The sequence below is a fragment of the Lucilia cuprina genome, chromosome 2 (assembly GCF_022045245.1).
Source record: "Lucilia cuprina isolate Lc7/37 chromosome 2, ASM2204524v1, whole genome shotgun sequence".
In the NCBI taxonomy this organism is placed as follows: Eukaryota; Metazoa; Arthropoda; class Insecta; order Diptera; family Calliphoridae; genus Lucilia; species Lucilia cuprina.
In genome coordinates, this window is record NC_060950.1 from 56,185,305 (window position 1) to 56,208,757 (window position 23,453).

The 23,453-nt window shown below is 29.8% G+C and overlaps 1 long non-coding RNA gene across 1 annotated transcript; it reads right to left on the minus strand.

The window, feature by feature from the left end:
- Positions 1 to 5,241: 5,241 nt before the first annotated feature.
- On the minus strand, positions 5,242 to 23,312 carry LOC124420400. The gene is made up of 3 exons (XR_006941183.1): positions 22,978 to 23,312; positions 5,682 to 5,820; positions 5,242 to 5,619 (listed from the first exon to the last, which is right to left on the minus strand). It is a non-coding gene; the product is annotated as an uncharacterized LOC124420400 (long non-coding RNA).
- Positions 23,313 to 23,453: the final 141 nt, after the last annotated feature.

Consider the following 23,453-nt stretch of genomic DNA (forward strand, 5'->3'; position numbering starts at 1 on the left):
TTAAACTATAAAAGGCATACAATTATCAGTTGATTGAAGTAGTTTAAACGGTAAATAGTAAAGTCTGTTGAAAACCCATTTGAGATGTCATTAACAATGTTATTGGCAGCATAGCTCCAATTAAAAAACCCTTGCTGGTTATTGAAACAAGATCTGCAGATTCATGCTAAGTTTATAAAATGTTTGTTATTGTTAATGTGTTTCTGTTTACTTTATAAATAGTGTTATTATACAACAATGTACTATTCTATTCTTCACAGCTTTAGTGGTAACATTGTAAAATAACCGTGTTACACTAACCTTAAAATATTACAAAATCTTATTGTCCCTAAGAATGCTAGAGTGAGGTCACTTTTAACTTTAAATTTACGCGCTGAACTTTAGAAAATAACACAGGTCAACGTTGTTTTTAAATAAATTAAACGTACACCTTAAAATGCAGCTAAATCTGAAGATAAAGAAATTCCTTTGCCATATTCGTATTCAGTGCTGTGCTGTCCAGTCCTCTAGAAAAGTTTATATTGATCTCTGAGTTAACTCCATTTTTTAATTTTTGTTAATAAGTGTAATTAAATCACTCACTAGAAGTAATACATATTAGAATCAAATGTTTATTTGTAATCGAAGTAAGTATATCTGATTTCTGCCCAGAATGGTGATAACAAAATAATTATTATAATAAGTTCAGTTAAGTCCTATCAAACTGTTGGGTATTATTTCCTTTTATAACTTAAAAAGACTTACATACATACAGAACTAATGTATGTATGTTTTAGAAACATATTCCGGAAGTTTTGGTCAGACAGATCTGAACTACATATTTAACCTACAATTTATAGTTACCCCGACTCACAGTGGTATAGGAAAAAAAAGAGGGAAATAATTCGGTAACTTCTAAACGGTTAATCCGATTTTAATGAAATTTGGTATGCACAAAGAGGAGGTGTTGTCGATTTTATTGAAAATAAAATTAATTAATAAAAAATAACATAAGGCCTAAGTTTTACATTTCAATTTGAAATAATAATAAGAACAAACTTAAAAAATTCATTATTTAAAAAATAACAGAGTTAAAAATAATTTGTACTTTTTTTAAAGAGAGCAAAATATTTATAAATAGATATTTAAGATGTTTTTATTTTATATATGTTTCTTAAAATAGTATTTTAAAAATAGAATGCAATTTAAATGCTTTGGAGACATTCTATTTTTAATTTTTGTTTTAATAGAAGATGAAACTGAAAAAACTCTTTCACTAATTGTTGAAGTTGGGTTTATAGTAAGAAGTGAATTATAAAGTAAATTTAAATTAGTACTTCTCTTTTTAAATTTTTCTAAATAATCAAAATCATCCGTTAGATTATTATTCTTAACAGTTTGGTGTTTGAAAATGGGATTTTGAATAGATTTTAAAGTTATATTAAGTTGTTTTTCTAAACTACTTGAAGTTGAAATTTCAACTCACTCAGAGTCTGATGTATTATTAAGAATGATATTATCTGGTATTGATTCAGAAAATAGCCTATTATATAATTTAACAGCCAAATCTATAGCTGCAGACTTTGTTGAATATTTTAAATATTTACATGATTTTGGCATATATCCATTATGAAGATACAATATTAGAGTGTTTAGTATTATGTTTCTTCTCTGGAAAATTCTGTCATGAAGACACGAATGAAGTGTTTTTGAAAAAATTGTGTTTGATTTGCCAACAGCACTTAGTACGAATTTTAATATTACATCGGCTTCTAAAAGTGTCACTGAATCACTTGACAATTTATTAACTGAAATACAAAGCGGTTCCAAGTCTTTGAAAACACTTTCTAATACTTTAAACTCTGCTTCAGAAAAGGTTTCTAAATTTAAATCAAGTAAAGTATGGTTAATACAAATTTTAAGCTTTAAAAATATACCAATCATTTGAGAAAGCGAATTCCAACGGTGCTTAACGTCTAATTTTAGGTGAATTTGATGGCCCTCCTGTTCAGTCACATAACTTTGAAGTTTTTGTTGTTTATCTTGAGATCTTTTAAACATTTTTACAACCTTTCTAACTTTAGAAACCGTTGTTAGAATTGACGGCAAAAGTTCAATTTGAATACTATTAATATCGACGGAATCTTCAGAATCGGAATATTCACTTTCCATATCAGACCAACTAGTGTCATGTAAATCAACTTTATTTGATTGTTTATAAAAACTATCTACTACGCATAAATGAATGCTGTGGTTATAGCAGAGTTGACTTATCGGGGATATAGATTCCCCATATTTTTTCATAACCGCTGCTCCGTCGTGAGTGGATGCCACTACGTCAGTGTCCAAATTTATTTTAAATTCCGTAAGTTTTTCTTTAATGCACTTTTCAATATTTTCCGCAGTGCCTTTGGTTGTAATTTGTTGTAATCCTAAATTAAAAACTTCCAAGCTGTTTGAATTAGGATTGTAACCGCGGACACTAACGTTTATATATTTATAAGCGGACACATCAACCCATTCGTCGACAATAATAAAAAATTTACCACCTTCAATTAAAATTTTTTCAAAAATATTAATGTACTCAATTTTTTTTTGCTCGTAAAAGGAATAAATTTGTTTCCAGGCTGTCATTTGGCTAGGCATTTCCATTTTTAAAGATTTTAAATAAGATTTTAATAGTTTTGATTTACACACTGAATTAATAGAAAATCCATCCTCTGCAACTGCTCGAGATAATATTTCATCCAGAGAAAGATTACTGTTGACTTTATTAAAATATTTTTTAACTCCTGCTTGAGATGAAGATGGCTTGTCTTCCTCCACAGACATGTTTTGTTCACTAGTTTTTTTTATCGTTTAAGTCTATTTGATGTTTTCGAATTAAATGACTTTTAAGCGACGAGGTGGAAGACCCCTTACAAGCAAGAATTTGTGGACAAATAGTACAATGAGCCTTCTCATTTTTATACCCTTCACCTTCGTTAGAAGGGTATATATAAGTTTGTCATTCCGTTTGTAATTTCTATAATATAATTTTCCGACCCTATAAAGTATATATATTCTGGATCCTTATAGGTAGAGGAGATGATTAAGCCATGTCCGTCTGTCTGTCTGTCTGTCTGTCTGTCTGTATGTTTGTTGAAATCAGTTTTTAGAAGACCCCAGATATCTGCGAGATCCGAATCTTCCATAATTCTATCAGACATACGACCGGCAAGAACGCTATTTAAAATCAGCAAAATCGGTCCATAAATAACGGAGATATGAGCAAAAAACCGAGACAACCTCTGAAAATTTCATATAAAATTTAGATTTTTTATTCATGCTCAGACAGAAACTGCAAAAAACAAAAACAAAATACATAACAATACGGTAAATATTGTTATTGTAATTTGTTTATAAAAGCAAAGCAGAGCAAGAGCAGCAGAGCAAGAGTAGCAGAGCGAGAGCAGCACTAATGTTTTGTTATTGGCTAGAAATATGAAACTAAGTATGTAGAGCCTGAATTAAGTGAGAACCTATAAAAGGGGACTTTCTGGTACTTTTTCGTTCTTCAAAAGGTATTTTTTGAATTTCTATAATATTGAACCTAGAAACATGAAATTAAGTATGCATGGCCCGGATTAAGTGAGGACCCAAACAAGGGGAGTTTTTGGTACTTTTTCGTTTTTCAAAAGGTACTTTTGCAATTTCTACAATATTGAACCTAGAAACATGTAATTAAGTATGTATGCCCGGATTAAGTGAGGACCCATAAAGGGGACTTTTTTGTTGTTCAAAAGGTACTTTATTTGCAATTTCTACAATATTGAACCTAGAAACATGTAATTAAGTATGTATGGCCCGGATTAAGTGAGGACCCATAAAAGGGGACTTTTTGGTACTTTTTCGTTCTTCAAATGGTACTTTTTGCAATTTCTACAATATTGAACCTTGAAACATGTAATTAAGTATATATGGCCCGGATTAAGTGAGGGCCCATACAAGGGATTTTGGTACTTTTTCGTTTTTCAAAGGTACTTTTTGCAATTTCTACGATATTAAACCTAGAAACATGTAATTATGTATGTATGGCCCGGATTAAGTAAGGACCCATAAAAGGGGACTTATTGGTACTTTTTCGTTTTTCAAAAGGTACTTTTTGCAATTTCTACGATATTAAACCTAGAGACATGTAATTAAGTATGTATGGCCAGGATTAAGTGAGGACATATGAAAGGGTACTTTTTGGTACTTTTTCATTCTTCAAAAGGTACTTTTTGAAATTTCTATAATATTGAACCTAGAAACATGTTATTAAGTTTGTATATCCCGGATTAAGTGAGAACCAGTAAAAGGGGACTTCTTGGTACTTTTTCGTTCTTCAAAAGGTACTTTTTACAATTTCTACAATATTGAACCTAGGAACATGTAATTAAGTTTGTATGGCCCGGATTAACTGAGGACCCATAGATGGGGACTTTTTGGTACTTTTTCGTTCTTCAAAAGTTACAAAAGGCTTTAAACACATCATGGTGAAGGGTATATAAGATTCGGCACAGCCGAATATAGAACTCTTACTTGTTTTTATTTTATACTGTTAGGATGAAAATCTGTTAAAAACTTTTTTTAAATTCTTATCCTTAAAAATCTATTAAAATTTTCAATATTTTTTTTTTTTTTTCAAAAAATTCTTAAAAGATTTTTTAATACATCTTTTGATTCTGACAGAATAAAACAAAATAACACAAAATATTTTACAACTCTTTTTGTTAGCTTGACATCAAATTTGGCATTGTTTGATCAGTAGAATTTCCCTTAAATTAATAGCATCATCCGGTTTGTGTCTAATTTTGAGTGTCGGACGATGTAATCTTTCTTTCAAAAAATATATATTTAACACTTGCTATTGTAAATACTTACCTATTAACTTACATTTCAATAACTACTACATATCGTTCTGATTACATGGAAGTACTTCAATAATGTGTCTGCATATACATCCTAATTCATTAGTCAGCTTCTTTGTGATGATTAAGAAGATGTATATGCTTTTTGCACACGATTTTAATGAACTGGTTATTCTAATTACTTGTAAGCGATTGTGGTAAGTACTTGCCTTTAGTGACAACACCAATGTTTAGATAATGTCTTAAAAAACTTTAGTCTTTAGTATTTCAACTTCTTATCAGGTATTGAAAGATTTTTCTGGATACATACTTACATTTAAATAACAGCTATAAGTAATCAATGGAAAGAAAAGTATTTACTTATGTACTTAGTTAATTTTACTGTAAGGTTTTCAATTTTAATGTAAACTATTTTATTATACAGAATCACACTTAATCGTTTACAAGTTTTTATTTTTCTAAGTGGATTTGAAAAATTTTTACTTTATCGTTGAATATTATAAGTTTCACATTCTAAAGCAATTTCAGCATTCATTCTGTTTTAAACAAATTATTTGATATTAACAGGGAATCTTTATACAGCCAATATCCAGGGAAGCCTTATACAAACCATTATTAGTTGAATTACAAACTTATGTTCCTGGAAGTCATCCTTAAGTGAAAGCAAATATCCAAGGAAGCCTTATACACCCGTTTTTAGTTCAATTACAAACATATGATCATCTTTGAAGGTGTTCTTTTGTGAAAGCTGGAATTGTAAAAAATAGTTTTATTTCATATGCTTACATAAGGTTTGTTAATTTCGCTTACATTGGTTGTTATCTCATAGAGTTTGTTATTCAGCAGCAGTTGTACAAGTTGTTTTCTACTTTGGACTTTCAAATCATAAAATCATCTCTTTAAGATATGATCAATATACGATCGAATACCGCTTTATTGTTGATCATTACTGTAAAAAAAAGTTGTAGAAATAAAACGCTGGTCAGACTTTTTAATTATCTATTATTTGAATATATTAAGATGAATTATTTTTAAAAATTGTTCCCACCAAAAATTAAAATTAAGTTTTTCTAAGATGCCCTTGCTCAAAATGTTTGTTTTTATCTCAATTTTGGGTAAGCTGGATCAAACGATGAAAAGGTCCTTTTTAGAGTTTTATGTGTTTTGGTTTACCTTAAGGTTTTATCACATTATTCTCATTTTTGACAAATTAATCATATGGAAATTTAATATTATACAAAAGATCTTTAAGAGACGATTTCAATGATATAACGCAATTTTAAAAACGACTTTAAAATTATAACAAATATTGTAATTTTTCGGAAAATTCTTAGATTTAAAAATTTTTCCAAGGAATTATTTAACGTAATTAATTGAAATATTTATAAATATTATAAACCTCATATTTTCTCAGTTTTTTTTTCATTTCATTTTTTTATATTTTTTAGTTTATCAAAATTTGATACTATTGCATTTTATTTAAATATTAAAAAAAAGTACCAAATACTGAAAACAAGCCAAATGTTTTGAGAATAATTAATTTAGAATTAAAAAAACTTAAATTTAAGTCGGGGCCACCCTAATATTTATTAAAAGTGGATAAGTTTACCAAGAAGAAATCTGCGTTTCCGATTTTAAAAAAATATGAAAAACTAAAAAAGGTTTTAAATTCATTTTGCTTTTAGTGTAAAATTTACTTTAAAAGGGCTTAATACGTATAAAATAGAATTTTAATATGTTCCGATGCTTCCCTGTTACTTATTATATATGTTTGCATGTAATGAGTTCTATATCAAAGTGCAACACGCATAACCAAACAATTTGTGTCCAAAAGCAATTTCTGAAAATTTAAGAATGTTTTTCCAATTTTAAGGTCATCATATGATAGGATTGGTAAGTCTTTGTCATGAAATGGAACAATTCTGTATAAATAATTTTATCTACTTTTAAACTAACAAATCTAAATGTGTTTTACAAACCGTAAGCTAATTATGTACTTTTCTTCAGCTATTAAAAAGCCCTTGATAATGTAAAGTCATTCCTTTGCATCATTTTATCACTTTACCTAAAGTAATCTCACGACCTTAATGATATGAAATATTTGTCTCTTTTAAGTTTTAATAACATACTTTTCAATGACAACTACATATTGTTCTGATTACGTAGAAGTACTTTAATAACGTCGAATTAATAGTGTATTATATAAATAGCCTCTTGGTAAAGGCATAGAAGTTGTATGCGTTTTTACACATAATTTACATTCAGTGATTTTTATCTCCAATGACATAAGTTAACTTTAGAATTTTAAGCTATTAGTTGTTAATGAAAGATTTTGCTGTAAAATAAAACATACCACAAATATGGTATATAAACAGGTTATAATAAATTTTATAGTATGACCCATATATTGACATTCTTGTTGGAGGAGGAAAAGAACATACTAATTAACACTTGGTACTTATTAACATGTTGCATGAAGCTATTTATGCAAAAACTTACAACCTTACCCCATTAACAAAAGTGCTGAGAACAACAACTCCAACAGATTGGAACAAGTTTTCTTCGGGTACTTGAATGTTAAATGTTGTCCTTATATGTTTTGTTTCACTAGCAGATTCGCATGCAGATAACTGAACGTATGCATGCGGAGTAGAGTGTCTGATGCATGTAAGTAGATGACAAAACATTAAAATTTTAGAAAATACGAGTAGCTGGATAATTACGTTATTGTGGAATATTTATACTTAACTTCGTTTGGGAATTTTGATGCTCAGCTTTTGGCAGAATTAGGCTGTAAACATATTAGGAAAAGTTTTTATAAAGCTTTGAGATAAACCGTTGAGTTGGGACTATTTTAAATGGATTCAAACTGTTCATTCATTTATTCATTAATTCCGGTACAAATATCATCTTTTCTACTCCAAAGCGCTAATTTTGATACTTTAAAAGTGTTAGTGCTTCTTAAATTTTCTAAATTAAAAGAGCGCTCACACTCTCAAAATTCTTCTAATTTGCCATCCCATCGTATGAAAGTTTGGATTTACATTCATTGATCTTTAGAATATTTAACCATTTTGAATTATCTGCGATGCGTGATCTTCACCTACAACAATGAACATTAGTAGTCGTTTATTCAGTCAAGCTAAACAACTCATAAACTTTACTATGTTCACTTTAAAATCAGGTCTTTGAACTGATCTTTCGAACTTTTAACCATTTCGATTCATTTGTGATGCAGGATCTTCTTCTACCACGATCAACGATAGTAATTGTTTGTTCTAAAACCGAATTTTATATTTTTTATAAGAAATCATTGATTCCAAAATTGTGATCATCTCAGGAAGAGGTCTGGGTATTTTTTCTTAACGACTTTATGTAGTTGTACTCGTATTATCAATCTTTTTTGAAATCGATTAAGTCTGCTTTAGTATTAATAAGTTATCGGTAGTACCACTTATATATTAAATTATTTTCGATTGTGAAAGCCATGTTTGATTTTCAGAATTTCAAATTTATTCTGGATTCAGGCGCAACTCTGGATGCGGCTTATTATCAGGCGGATGCTATTTCTTTGACATACCTTCGCATCGCCAAAAATGGTGATGAAAAAAACATAATATGGGAAACAAATGCTGATAAAGTAACGTACTAAGCCTTATGAGAACAGAGACTACTAAGTTCGGCCCATAATCAGAAGCTGTTTGGCAACACAGGCGTTCTTAATATAAATGTTGAACTCTGTTAGTTCGCGTACCTGGCTCTTGTTGACTTCAGACATCCAAAACTAACATTTATGAAAAAGTAATGAAAAATTTCTTAAAGACGTTTGAATTTTACAACTCTTTTTAATAATCTACAATTAAATTGTTAAAGACATCTTTAAATACAAACGAATTACAACTCTAGATAAACATTGTATAAATGTCATAAAGTTGTGTCATCTTTTAATTGTGAGAGAAACAATTGTACTCATCTTGATTGAAAAGTTTATAATGAGGAGATTTTTCTAATTTCTAATAGCTATTGTGATGACTTAATTAATCACAATAGCTATTAATTAATTAGAAGAAATTTACTATTTGGAAAACCGAATTCTCACAATTCTATTAAAATAAAGCAAATGCATTATACCTTCCACATTGCGGTATAGTAGGGTACAAAAGCATATTAATTGTTCCGGTTCATACGAAAATAACAGAAATTCACACATAATTTTAAGAACAAATAGGGTTAAAATTAACCCATATATGAGTGAAAGAAGAAAATGTAGTTAATTTACATAGTTTCATTTTCGAATGTAGAATTAAAAGTTATTCTTCATCTGGCTTTTCCTTGAGTAATATTAGCAGGTCGTCCTCACAATGTCCTCACTGGGAACACACTTGGATACAGTATATTGAATACTTTGTGTTACATGAAATGAGAGAAAGGTGGAAGTATTATTACACTTAGATCTAAGTACTCTGGGTTGCTAAACCAAATCAGTTTGTCGCACGAATATAAGACTCAATTTTTTGGATATCAACTTCCGATGGATTCGCTAAATCATGCAAGTAATATCTACTAAGAAGATTCAGTTTATAATCTGATAGGGCGGGGAATTGACAGAAGAAATGGTAGATACTTTTCTCTCCTGCAGAAGTCATTTCTTGGCTTACAACGACGACCTTTTGCGTTTCTAATTTCCAAGACCTGAATAAAGATCTCCTAATAAGAAAAAAAGTTATGTTTGAAAGTTTCATATAAACTGGCCCTTAGTAGGAGTTTTCTTCTATTCTTCTATTTAATATAAGTAGTTTTAGGTTTAGAGTTACTAACTTAAATGGTACAATAATAATTATGGGCCCACCAAGGATTAAACAAAAAACACCTTTCATTCGAAAACTATTTTAATTATAACTTCTTTTTCAACAATTGTCATTCCATTTTTAGCTGCAATTTTTTATACCCTTCACATTCGTGAGAAGGGTATATATAAGTTTGTCATTCCGTTTGTAATTTCTATAATATAATTTTCCGACCCTATAAAGTATATATATTCTGGATCCTTACAGATAGCGGAGTCGATTTAGCCATGTCCGTCTGTCCGCCTGTCTGTCTGTCTGTGTGTATGTTGAAATCAGTTTTCAGAAGACCCCAGATATCTGCGAGATCCGAATTTTTAATAATTCTATACGGTCGAATAGAACGCTATTTAAAATCAGTCCAATCGGTCCATAAATAACGAAGATATGAGTAAAAATCCGAGACCACCTCTGAAAATTTCATCAAAAAGTTAGATTTTTCGTGCATGCTTATGCAGAAATAATAAAACAACAAAAACAAAATGGAGCATCAAACGGTAAATTGTTTTGTTATTGCAATTGCTTGTTAATAAACACAAAGCAAAGAAAGAACATAACGTAACGTTACGTTGTCATTGGCTAGAAATATGAAATTAAGTATGTAGAGCCTGGATTAAGTGAGAACCTATAAAAGGGGACTTTCTGGTACTTTTTCGTTCTTCAAAAGGTATTTTTTGAAATTTCTATAATATTGAACCTAGAAACATGAAATTAAGTATGCATGGCCCGGATTAAGTGAGGACCCAAACAAGGGGAGTTTTTGGTACTTTTTCGTTTTTCAAAAGGTACTTTTTGCAATTTCTACAATATTGAACCTAGAAACATGTAATTAAGTATGTATGGCCCGGATTAAGTGAGGACCCATACAAGGGGACTCTTTGGTACTTTTTCGTTTTTCAAAAGGTACTTTTTGCAATTTCTACGATATTAAACCTAGAAACATGTAATTATGTATGTATGGCCCGGATTAAGTAAGGACCCATAAAAGGGGACTTATTGGTACTTTTTCGTTTTTCAAAAGGTACTTTTTTGCAATTTCTACGATATTAAACCTAGAAACATGTAATTATGTATGTATGGCCCGGATTAAGTAAGGACCCATAAAAGAGGACTTATTGGTACTTTTTCGTTTTTCAAAAGGTACTTTTTGCAATTTCTACGATATTAAACCTAGCAACATGTAATTAAGTATGTATGGCCAGGATTAAGTGAGGACCCATGAAAGGGTACTTTTTGGTACTTTTTCATTCTTCAAAAGGTACTTTTTGAAATTTCTATAATATTGAACCTAGAAACATGTTATTAAGTTCGTATATCCCGGTTTAAGTGAGAACCAGTAAAAGGGGACTTCTTGGTACTTTTTCGTTCTTCAAAAGGTACTTTTTACAATTTCTACAATATTGAACCTAGGAACATGTAATTAAGTTTGTATGGCCCGGATTAACTGAGGACCCATAGATGGGGACTTTTTGGTACTTTTTCGTTCTTCAAAAGGTACAAAAGGCTTTAAACACATCATGGTGAAGGGTATATAAGATTCGGCACAGCCGAATATAGAACCCTTACTTGTTTCTAATAGCAATCAAACTTGATCACAAAAATCATTACAGGATAAAGTTATCTTCTCTAAACCCAATTGTGTTTTAACAAACACACTATATACGTTAAAGGTTCTAAGTTCTATATTTAAGTCTGTTAGAAATTTAGTATTTCAATCCAAATCGATTCAGAATATGAAATGTTTATTTATCTTGAGGGGAACAGTCCTCGTTGCGTCTGCGAAAATTGGCGACCAGAAATATTCAGTTGGTACCATTATCCAACATCAATTTTAGCAGACTAGATCAAACATAAGGAGGGTGTTTGAACGCACATCCAACCACACCAAACTAAAGTATTCTTATGAAAAAACTTAGTATAAAATCATAAAGAATTCTTCTACTGCGAAAGAACTAAATAATTTATTATACGTACATTTGGACAAGTTGATTACTACATGGAGAATTGTTGTTATAAATAATTCTTATTTAAACTTTGACTACAACAAAATGTTTGCATTTAATTTGTCGCCTAATCCTAGTTGCATGTTGCATTTCAGAACTTAATAAAGCTTACACTTCAACATGTCTGTCTGTATAATTTAAAGGAGTAAAGCAAATATACAGACACATAACACTTATATACAACAACTGATCTTGACCTCTGTATTTTAAAAGACACACCCACTATTTGGTCATATAAGAGTGCATTCATTCAGCTGGCCAAGCCAGTTTTTGTTTAGTTTTCATACACTGTGATTAGCTGTTGGTAAAATAGACTTGTGATGGTTTCCTTCTTTAAGATTTTTGTAAAATTATGCTTTGCGATTAGCAAGTGATAATGGAGGTGTATTCTTTGAGTTTCTGCTTAAATTACCTAAATTTTCGGAGTAAGAACACAAAATATATGTGCTTTATTAGTAATCGAAATAGCGACTTAAACTTTATTTGAAATAATTTAAAGGATTTTATGAAGTTGGTATTAACTAGAGACAAAGAATCAAATCAGTAAAAAGATTGAAACAAAATACACTAAGATTTAACCAAACATATGCATAGTTTTCTCTAGGTAAATCTCTTTTTAGAAACGAACAGTTTCAATGTAAAAACATTTGCATTTTAAAATTTCTTATTGTAAATTTTGCATACAAATAAATGGATTCAAGATTATTCTCAAATTGAATGTCAACGTTTGATTACACTACAGATGAGTAGATGTAACAACTTGATTGATGCTTTACAATCTCCGCTGCAAATGTCAACGCATTGCCTTGACTTCAAGTCAAGCTTTACGTATTCTTTCAAGGACAACTACATTTTATTACAATTTCAATGGATGATGCATATTTTATATGCAAAGTCATTTACTATTGCAATGCAGTTATAAATCGGATGCAACTTATAAATTATTTTAGAAATTCAACTTGAATGTGGTGATCTAATTGTTAAGAATATAAGAATAAGCTGCAACCAAGAGAGATAAATGTAAATCCAAAGATGTCAGAAACTGTTGCGCTCATAGACTTTGAACTTATTAATTCTTCCAATTTTTTCAATTGGATAATTAAGGAAATTCCCTTGTCAGTTTTTGTAATTCAGTTTTCGTAGCATCGAACGGTTTTGCTCTCGTCAGATTAACTTTTTCAACTTCCTTCTCTTTATAGCAATTCAATGCTGAAAATTTCTGTTATGTTTAGTTAATTGGTAGTGTATCACGTTATTGATCTTCAGGTATCTCACAGTTACCGATCATTTCCGTTTGTGCATATCTGCTGTGTATGATATTGATGATGGAAAAGATATCCTAAGCATTGGTTGAAGTAGGACTAATGGCACCTATCATACTCTTGCCTAGAAAATTGTCTTCTAAGTAGTAAACAATGTTGAACTTTCTAGTAAAAAGATAGATTTTAGTCATTCGCAGGCCATAATTTTGTGCTCTTAAGTGCAAGAACATTAATGTAACAAAATTGTCATCATAATCTTGTTAAAGTCATTGCTCACAATCAATATGTCATGCTAGCGTCAATACTATCTACTATTGCTGACCTGGATCACCTTATTTCACTGGTACGCTAGAATTTTTGGAATTACCAAAGTAATATATAGAGAAGAGAATGAATCATTCCGATATCTTTGTTAGTAACTATGGTAAAGTAGCCTTTTGAACCTTTCAGCGACTAGCTATTTCACCTGCCTTTGAAGGTGTCACTTTTCAGACGACGGGGTTAATTTATCTGTAATGATCACCATATCAATAACTTGTTCAATTTTCTTTCTCTCAGGATTCAAGCATCGTTTCGGAAGTTCTTACCTTAAGGTTTGATTTAATTAAAGTGTCCTTCTTATCTATAACTGGCTAAGTTTTTTTCTTAATCTCAAGATTTCGACTGAAGACTCCTTTGAGGGAGGTGGCCAGGGAGTTTTATTCAACTCTTTTGGAAGTAGAATTCTCTAAGTCTTTGAACAATTAGTCTATCAGGGTATGCTTAGCTTGACCTAACTTCATTCTCTGTAGTCTATACTTAGTAGCCCTTCACCACCTATTATAATTACCCTTGTTGGCATTTTAACATTCGTCCCCCAGAAATTATATATATGTAGGAAGGGGACAGAATGAATACAGAAAAACAAATAAATACAAACAGTTTAATAAAAGTCTGTGAGTATCGGCTAGTAGTAAGTAGCAAATGACTAATTCATTTAGTTTTTCATTTGAAATAGAGAAACAAACACTGATCACTTTCTTAAGATGTTAATGAATGATGCTGAACCACCCATATTTTAAGGGACTTCTTAATGTATAAAAATATACTTAAGTATATATGGAATTACATATGTACATACTAAGTACTTCAAATAACTACATACATACGTACTCGCAGTTTTTAGTTTTGATTTGGTAACTAAATGCACGAATAAAACATTTATTTAGATGTGCAGCAAACATACAGCAACAGCATCAACAACATTAAGAGCCACGTATCTACTTGTTTTGAAATTCTAAGACTAAGACTTTGAGGACGATGAGTTTGTTGATGATAATGATAAAAGCGTGAATAACTTACATATCAAAACAGACATGAAAATAATACAAAAAAAAGAAAAAAACAAATAAATTGTATATTTAATTGTTTAAGACGAATCTTTATATACCCTACGAAGTGCTTTCAATTCCTAACTTTTAATGAACATATTCTCATAATTTTTAAGTAATTATTTAATTTTAAGAAGGACTTTGTCTTTATTACTATGGTTAAGGTCGAAATTTACATTTAATGGAATATATCTTTGCAAAATATAGTAAGACAGCAAAACGATTATATAGCGGAACGTAGGGTTACAGTCCAAGACCTTAAAAGGTACGAACAATACAAAATGTTCAAAGCTGCTTTGAAATATAGAATCAACATTATTTCCATGTCAAATTCCAAACCTGTGTTCTGAATTGTTGCAACAAACAGACAAACGTATGTTGCATCCACTACAGCATGAAGAAGGCATGGATTAATATAACTTGTAGAAATGCGTTTGTTGTTCCTTCGTGTTTTCTCTTGTTTTTGTTGTTGATCATTGAATTGGTTTGAGGCTTTTATACGTAATCTTCTCTTCGATGCGGCTGTTCTTTCTGGCTGTTCCGGTTGATGTTGGATGGATGTTGTTTATGTGATGTTTACCATGGCTGTGTGTATCTGTTATTGTTGTTGTTGCTGTGGGTGTTGTTATTTTGTAGCATTAAGAAAATTACATGATTATCCATTGATTTTAAATATCCTAAAGGTTTTTAATACTTACTTACTAAAAAATTGATATTAATAACTACGATAACAAATACAACATATTTGAAACAACAAGTATTTCTTCAAAATATGTTTAAATAAATACCTGTTTGTACAATTTTGTATATGATGTTATATTAAATAATAGTTTTATTAAAATATTTTTAAAATATTTCGAAAATCTTATTTACTTAAGAGAAATATATTATTTAAATAAATATTGTAGAGACCTTACTGCTTAGGTTGTATAACTAGTCTGCAGTGTATAGTTAATTGTCTAGTATTTTGTCTACGAAAACGTGTTTTAGTCATTGCAATTTACTTTGATCAACATAAGTTTAAGGTTTAATTTTTTAAAACCCAGTATTCGAATTGATTTGTAAAGCGTTTGAATGTATGTACACATTTATATGCAGAACTATATAATTCCTAATGTACATATGATATAAAGTTTAATAAATATTTGTGTTTACGTGATTAATTAAAATGATGACTTAAAACAATTTATGACTTTAGAATGCATTATTTGAAACCCTTTTCTGATTCCTCCTTAACTCTACTTAGACATATATGATGTATTGACGTTCAATATTTTCTAAAGTCAATTTTTAGTAATTTTTCATTTTGTAGTCCAATAAATACATTGCTTTACTTTCAGCATGACATGTTTGACTTTGTTCACAGTTTAAGAAGATAAAACTTTAGCTTTAAGATCTGATATGTGTCGAGCTTAATAAATGTGGTCAAAAAAAGTTTTATTAAATTTTTGTCAAGAGCTAAGATTGTCAAGACACTTTTCTATAAATTACCAATCCAACTACACACACAATAGTATATACATGTTTGTCTACGTATATACTTTTAAAATACTATTTTGTCCAAGGACGATCATTTAGTCTTTATATCCTGAAACTCCTAATTATCAAACAAAGTGTTTTCGCAGTTTAAATGAAGACCTTATTTAAGGACTGGATTTAGATATGGCGCTTTATTCATATTTTTTCACAATAGGATCGATCTTAAACGTACTATCTTTGTGACAATTTTAATAGAATTCGTCTTTGATCCAAACTAAACATTATTTTTTAAATTTCGCCCAAATAACAAATTTTACGTAATTACACATAGTCAGACGGACAAGTCTTTATATACTCAGAAAGTGATTCTAAACCGATTAAGGTGTTGATCATAAGTTCGATGTGGAACCACATATTTTGGGTGTTACGAATAAACAGAATATTCTTAGCCAAACTGATTTGATTTCATTGACAAATTTCAAGCTGACAGCGATATTCAAAGTTTCTAGTTATATTTGAGATTTTATTTAAACTATTTAAAAATATGTCATAATTTTTTTATTTTATCCATCTAAAGATGAATATTGAAGACCGTTATAAAGTTTTTAATAAAACTATTAATATGTAAATGAAAATTTTATTACATTTGCAACATAATTCTCTTTTCATAATCACATTATACCAGATGAACTACATTTACCACTGTCCATCTGACACACTAAGAACCCATCCAGTTAGAGAAGAAACGAAAACTAGTTTCTTTTACTCCACTAGATCAAACTTAATGATTATTGATATTTTTTGTGTCAACTGGTTTAAAATCATCATTAGCAGGAGAACATCAATGATTTAATTACTTAAAAAAACTCTTCCTTTTAATTTATTGAAATGCTTTTAGATAATGTGAACGTGTTTGCAGTTTTTATTAAAATAATTTTAAATTTTCTAAAAGAAAAGAAAATAATGACAAGTTGATATAAATTATGTCACAAATTATGATACAACTGTTATAACTGTTATTACAGTTAATGTAAATGTAACAGATACAATATGTATGTAAGAAAGTATTGTTGTTACATATACAACTGTATGATCAATATAAGTATACACCTTAAGACTTATTCATAACGAAGTTAACAGCTTTTTTAGGAATAAACTATACCAAGATCCTATAAAATGGTACCTTAGATCTCAAAATTCCCAATTTGGTAAGATTTCGTACGAAAATGTTCACAATTCTAATTTTAATGGAACAACGATGATATTTACATTTAAATGTTTAAATTTGTTCGTGATTTCCAAAAACTGATTCCGTTTCGCATTCATGGCTTTAACTATGTCTTTATTTTGCTCATTACAATCTAGCTTCATTTGAAAGTACCCATCAGTTCGAAAAAGAGTCAATGCATACGAAAAAGACAGTAATTTCCACTAATAATTAACCACCTGAATGATTGTAATTCGCATGTTTTTGGTCTTTCGTCACAAAAAAACTCTTTGTAATCGAGAATGAAGACAGTCGTCACTTTAGTGTTCCCTTTGTAAGCGAGAGCGGAGGCATCGTCTCTTTACTGTCTCCAAGTAATCTAGAGATTAGTCTCTTAAAAGTTGTTTTCGTTTTATTGATCTTCCGAAAGTAGTTATTTTACCCATTTTTTGGAGAAATGATTGTTACTTTCTACAAATATGCCACCATCTGGTTGACTTAAATTTATATCTTTCGCGTCAATCGTCACATTGATGTCCCATAGTATTCTAGAGAGTAGACACTTTAAATTTTTAACCTTTGTTTCCATTAATATCTTATCACCTGTTGCCCCCAATTCGCATGTTTTTAGCCATTCATCAAGAATAAAAGTAAATCGTCACCATAGCAGCAAGAAAAGTAGCGCCACTTAAACAGCTAGTAATGTGTCTGACTTCCAAGAACCCATTTGTAGATTACCATCCTTTGACTATTTTAGACCGTCTTTTAACTGTCTCTTTGTAGGGTGTATAGTGACGATTGACTTCCACGTATGACAAGCCCATGAAAAATGCTTGGTCATCTGGGTAGTCAGGTGGCTAGGGGCCACCACATGTAGTAGGTTAAGTGGTCAGTTCGGGACTGTACCGTCGAACTGCTGGGTAAGAATAAAACTTTATTACACATCCATCCATCTACTACCAATTACAGACATTTTTGTACTTTCTTCATGATTTCCAACCAAACTATAGAGTGTTAAGTACAATATAATAAATCCCATCGATCTTAATCCTCCTTATATTTGAGAAGAATTCACTGCAGTTTAAAACCATTTTTATTTATGTTTAAAGAAAACTCTTTTAGAAATGCTTATGACATGTTGTACGCCATTATCAACTCTGATTACAAAAAGTAAACTTGAAACCCCTTCACAGCATGTGACCATTGTGGGATTTAGAAAATCGCATAAAACCCATATTCTCTCTACTAATCGTCAATTTGTTGTCAATTGAGTGTACGTTTCGTGATTATATAAAAGCAACAAATTCCTCGATTATTGGTCAAAAACAATTGATGGGACAATGTAATTGAATTAATGTCATGAAGGCTAGCAAACATGACTTTGTAACAAAAACCTGTAAGATTTATTTTTAATTTCGTGCCATTTTCATGAGTGGAACGCTAATAGCTGTCAAAAGTTGATGGACATTTACAATTAGCAAGTAGGTATTGATATGTATGAAAGATTAATCAATGATTTAATGTTAAAACGGGTTAAATGTATTTTTATTCTGTTGTTTATTGCATAACATTGAACAAAATGTTCCACTTGTTACTTACCAAGGAAAAACTTACATTAAAAAGTAATAAATTAAAATGCTAATAAAACATCTTTTCACTACTTCTTCATTATTTTAACACGCTGATATCATTGGAGGCAAATACTTCTACGCTCGCTTACAAATAGAGAGTTAAAGAAGTATATTTTGCTTACAAAGAAGTTGCTGAGTAAGTTGTTTTGTTTTTAATAATGAAAAGTAAGAATACGAACCAGGGACTTCGGTTTGTTAGCTAAATATTCTACTCACTGCACCACTGCAATAAAAATGACAAAGCCGAAAATAAAGTACTTCTATATCAGATTAAAAGAATGTTATTACTCGAGTACTGCAAAGTAAAGCAGACGGCAAGTAAATAGTAATTGAAAAGTAATTGGTTATGGTACAAGCATTAAGTTTTTGCTGGGTTAGAAAAGAAGCAATCAAGTTTAGATAACTTTACCTTTAAGAGAAATACTTTACTGAACAAACGTAATGCTATATTTAACTTATAATGATCATTATAGGAAATACTAATCCACGTATAGTTTTGACATCACTAGGTTGGATCTCAATTTGCGGTTAGGATTAAAGGAATTAATAAACTATCAGGTTTCTCAGCAACAACCTAAAGACAATGACAAGAATACTTTAACATTCTACGTGTATTTCATCAATGTTTTCACAACATTTCTTAATACCCTGTTAAACTGAAAAGAGGATCTAAAAAGTGACTAAGCGTTGGCAGCTGTATGTTGTACAATGTTAAAAAAGCGAAGATATTATAAGAAGAGTGTATTTTATATAGAACTCTATGTGTTGACTTGTGATCACAGGAACTGGTTTCTTTAAACTTCAAACGCATCTAAAAAGAGTTTGACTTTTGATGCCAATGCTTTTATATGTTGCAATGCAGTTAGGATTAAGTTTAATTTAATGAAAGTAGAAGTTTTGTTGCAATTAAATTAATAAATACTGACAAATAGCACAGGATTAAATTTTGTTTTAATGAAGGTAAAACCAACAAATGGATAATTTGCTAATTCTTTTGTTTAACAGAGTATTAAACATAGAAATGATAAAAACAAGTAGAGCTATAAATATCAAATATTTGCTAGAACTATAATACATTTGTCCATACCCAGCAAACATTCAGTAATGACCCGTTCTGACGCAACAATTTACTGCTCAATTATTACTACGTATTATATGTATTACTTGTAAGTATTGTTGTAATGACTTTATGCACAATAAAATAACTAAGCAGTGGGGTTGTAAGTAAGAAAACGAACAAAAGGTCTAGGTTCGTATTTTGTGTGAGTAATGTTATTCTTTCGTCTTTAAAACAAAACAATTTTTTAAAGTCCCTATTTATAATTACTTATTTAAATGATTATTGGTAAGCTATCGTGTTAATTACTCGCTTACAAAGTGATCAGTCATATTAAAATAATGAGATAAAACGCTAATGATAATGTCGTGAAAGGTGTTTCTTTTAACTATTTAAAGCTGGATGTCCACACCACGCCATCTCTTTCTCGCATTCTATGCGTCTGTCAAAAAAGTAAAATCAATGTATTTTTATGATGAAAGTTACAAGCACAAAAGCGTAGAATGCTTTGACGCGTAGAATGCTTAAAGTAGATCTACTTTCTACTTTTATAAGCGTCAGAAGCGGCGCACGAACATGTCAGCTGATTTTGACATTTTATATTATTTATTCAATGCGTTTTATCAATTTTAATGAAATAAAATGATGAAAAATAAATAAAATCTGTTGAAAAACTCGAAGTTTTTTTTAAAATAAAACAAAAAAATTACGCTTAGAAAGCGTGGCATGTAACTTGAAACGTACTTTGACGCGAAGACGCGTAGTTTGGACCTCCAGCTTAATTCATTGCTGTATGTATATCAATACCTCTATTCAATGGCCTTTTAATGACTTTGATGTAAATTAATAGACCAAATCACTTTTTCTTTAACAGCGCACTAATCTTCTTCATGTAGTTTCGATTATAAGAACCCAAAGTTCCTTTAAAAAAAAAGAGCAAAATAGCATAAATAGAGTCCGAAATTAGAGAATTAGAAGGAAAAACTATTCATAGTAAGAAATTTTCTAAAGATATTACCAAACTGTTCATTTGATGAAACCTAGAAAATTACGCAGATCACATTCAGCCATATCTAACTGTTCTTCCTCCTTACTAAATCTAAGAGTTGACTTTTCAAAGCTGTAAGAGCTGCTGAAATCTCCCCATAAATTATTACTTCCAGCTGTTTTGCAATTTGCATCCTAATCATTATCAATTATAATATGAAATCTACAGTCACAAAATAAACTCCAGTCTATAAACCATATTCCATATTATATTATTTCAGATCCAACCCTTTCGTTTCTACTTGTATACGTTGTTATAGTATCGGGTCAGAAATTCTGAAAGGTATGTTATTCTTAACCATTAAAAAAAACATACTTTCGTTACAATATTTTGTAATGGTTTACCCTATAAGCTCTAATTTGATTAGTCTCTTAAATGAGAACATGGTTCTTAACTAGAGAAAGATTTAGGTTTAGGTATCCAAGCAGAGGTGTATTACCACTAGCAGTCTTATGTGATGCATCCCTTCATACCATGCAAAGGTAGTAATGAGTCTTAATACTGTTGTGTAGATGCAAATATCAATACAAATCCATTATACGTTTCTCAATATGATAGACTTCATATTTAAACTCATAAACCCACTGTGCTTTCAGTCAAAATAATTTATATACAAAGTAAGCAATATAGTGTCATTAATATTAATGTCGAATTCAAAAGTGACAAAATTCAACTAAAATATCTTTAATTAGGTTTAAACAAACCGTTTATTACTGTATTTACTGCATTTGTCATTAACAAATTCATACATTTAATAATGACATCCATAAGTGTATTTAATATAGACAAACATTGATCGTTTTCATATAGAAACTAACTACAGCAACTCATCCTACTTGACACACAAGGAACGAAGAAGGAACTTGTTTTAGTTTTACAGCAAAACTTTGTCAAGTCTAAAGTGCAAAAGCAACAAGTTGAAGAAATTGAGTAAAATAAAAAGTTACTTTTAAAACCAGTTAAATACTCGACTATTCATCTAATGAGAAAACTTTTGCTTTTTAATTTAATGAACTTAATGGTTACTGAAAACTTACAAGAAATAGTTTAACTTTATTTATTTAAAATCAAAATAGGAATATTAATAAACAAATAAGAAATCCATTTTAAATTCTTTAAAGAATTTGTCATTATATTAAAATCTTACATAAAATCTCATTAAAATTGTTCAAAACACTTAATGAAATCAGTAAAAGTAGAGATCCATAGCCAGTTATATGACTTTTAAACTAATCTTTATGTCAAAATATATATTTTTAGCATTAAGAAGACTGTAAGGAAATGATTCTTGTCACATTATTATTTGTAATTAATAATTTAACTTATAAATAAAATAGAATTATTTGAAATTTTAAAAGTTTTTGTTAAAATGTACTTTTGATTAACTTGTTTGATTTCTCTAAAAATAATTCTTTCGCTTTTGTAAAGCGTCAGAGAGATTAAGAAGTTTGTGTCTTAAGACTTTTGTAGTAAATACTTATGCGTCTTACGAAAGATATAATTTTTCATGAGAATTTGAATTTTTCAGTGAAAATCTGTTTTTTGTGTAAAAATAATCTTTGTGCAATAACATCTATTATGAAAAGCAAAAATTATAAGAAATTTTGTTTTGCAATTACACTCATGATCTTCTAGTTTGTCATTGTCATGTAAATAATGAGTATTTTTATAATATTTATTCACACACAAATTTAGTTAGATGTAGGAAGTAAGCAAAATTAACTACTTTTTCAATGATTTATCGTTTTATATTGAATTAACAAAAATAATTACAAATCTTCATATGAAATCCAAAAAGCCCTAAGTCACATTGAACAAAATTTTCAGGAGAAGCAAAAAAAAAACTTCTAAAATCATAAATAAACCAAAAATGTTCAACATTTTCTCAAGTTAGTTGACAAATTATTACTTGGGGTTCCTACGATGTCCACCTTTCAGTATTTAAAAAACACGAAAGAGTGCAAATGGAAGCAGATAATGTCCAAATTGATGCAGTTGGTTTGGTATTGAAAGGGGCCATCGATGCAAGATTTTGCTTAGCTCCTATATGGGGGGACTTTAACGCTCACAACTGTCTAAAAAAATCATCTATAGCAGTGAAATTTCATTAACTCCCTTTGATATTCGTAATTAATGTTAATTGTACAGGTTATGATTTGAAGGTAGGTAAATAAGATTCGTCATAGCCGAATATAATAGTCTTACTTGTTCTTCTTTTAACTGGTACTTTTTTGATTTGATTGTAATAAAAAGATTGTAAAGACTGCACTTGTAACACATCATGGTATTTAATATTCTACTTGTTTTGTTTTAAGCATCTTTATAGTTATTAAAATAATATTTTTTACTTAAATATTTATTACACGTTTATAATTTATTTTTCTGTTTACAAACACCATAACGATTTATTATTATTTTCAATTTCCACTGAAATTATATTTTCTATTTTCTGCGTAAATTACGTCTTCTTTCAAAACTTTTAATCTTCTTTAAAACCGCCTTCGAAAAAAATCACAACCGTTCGCCAAGTAAAACAATTGTCTTCTAAATTTGTCTCCAATGTTAATCATCAAGTTGTATTATTGTTGGAGCTGCAACAAAACTCTCAACATATTAAGAGTTGTAATCATACAGTTGGCAGACAACCGTTTGCCAACGAACAACAAACGTATTCTTCGTCT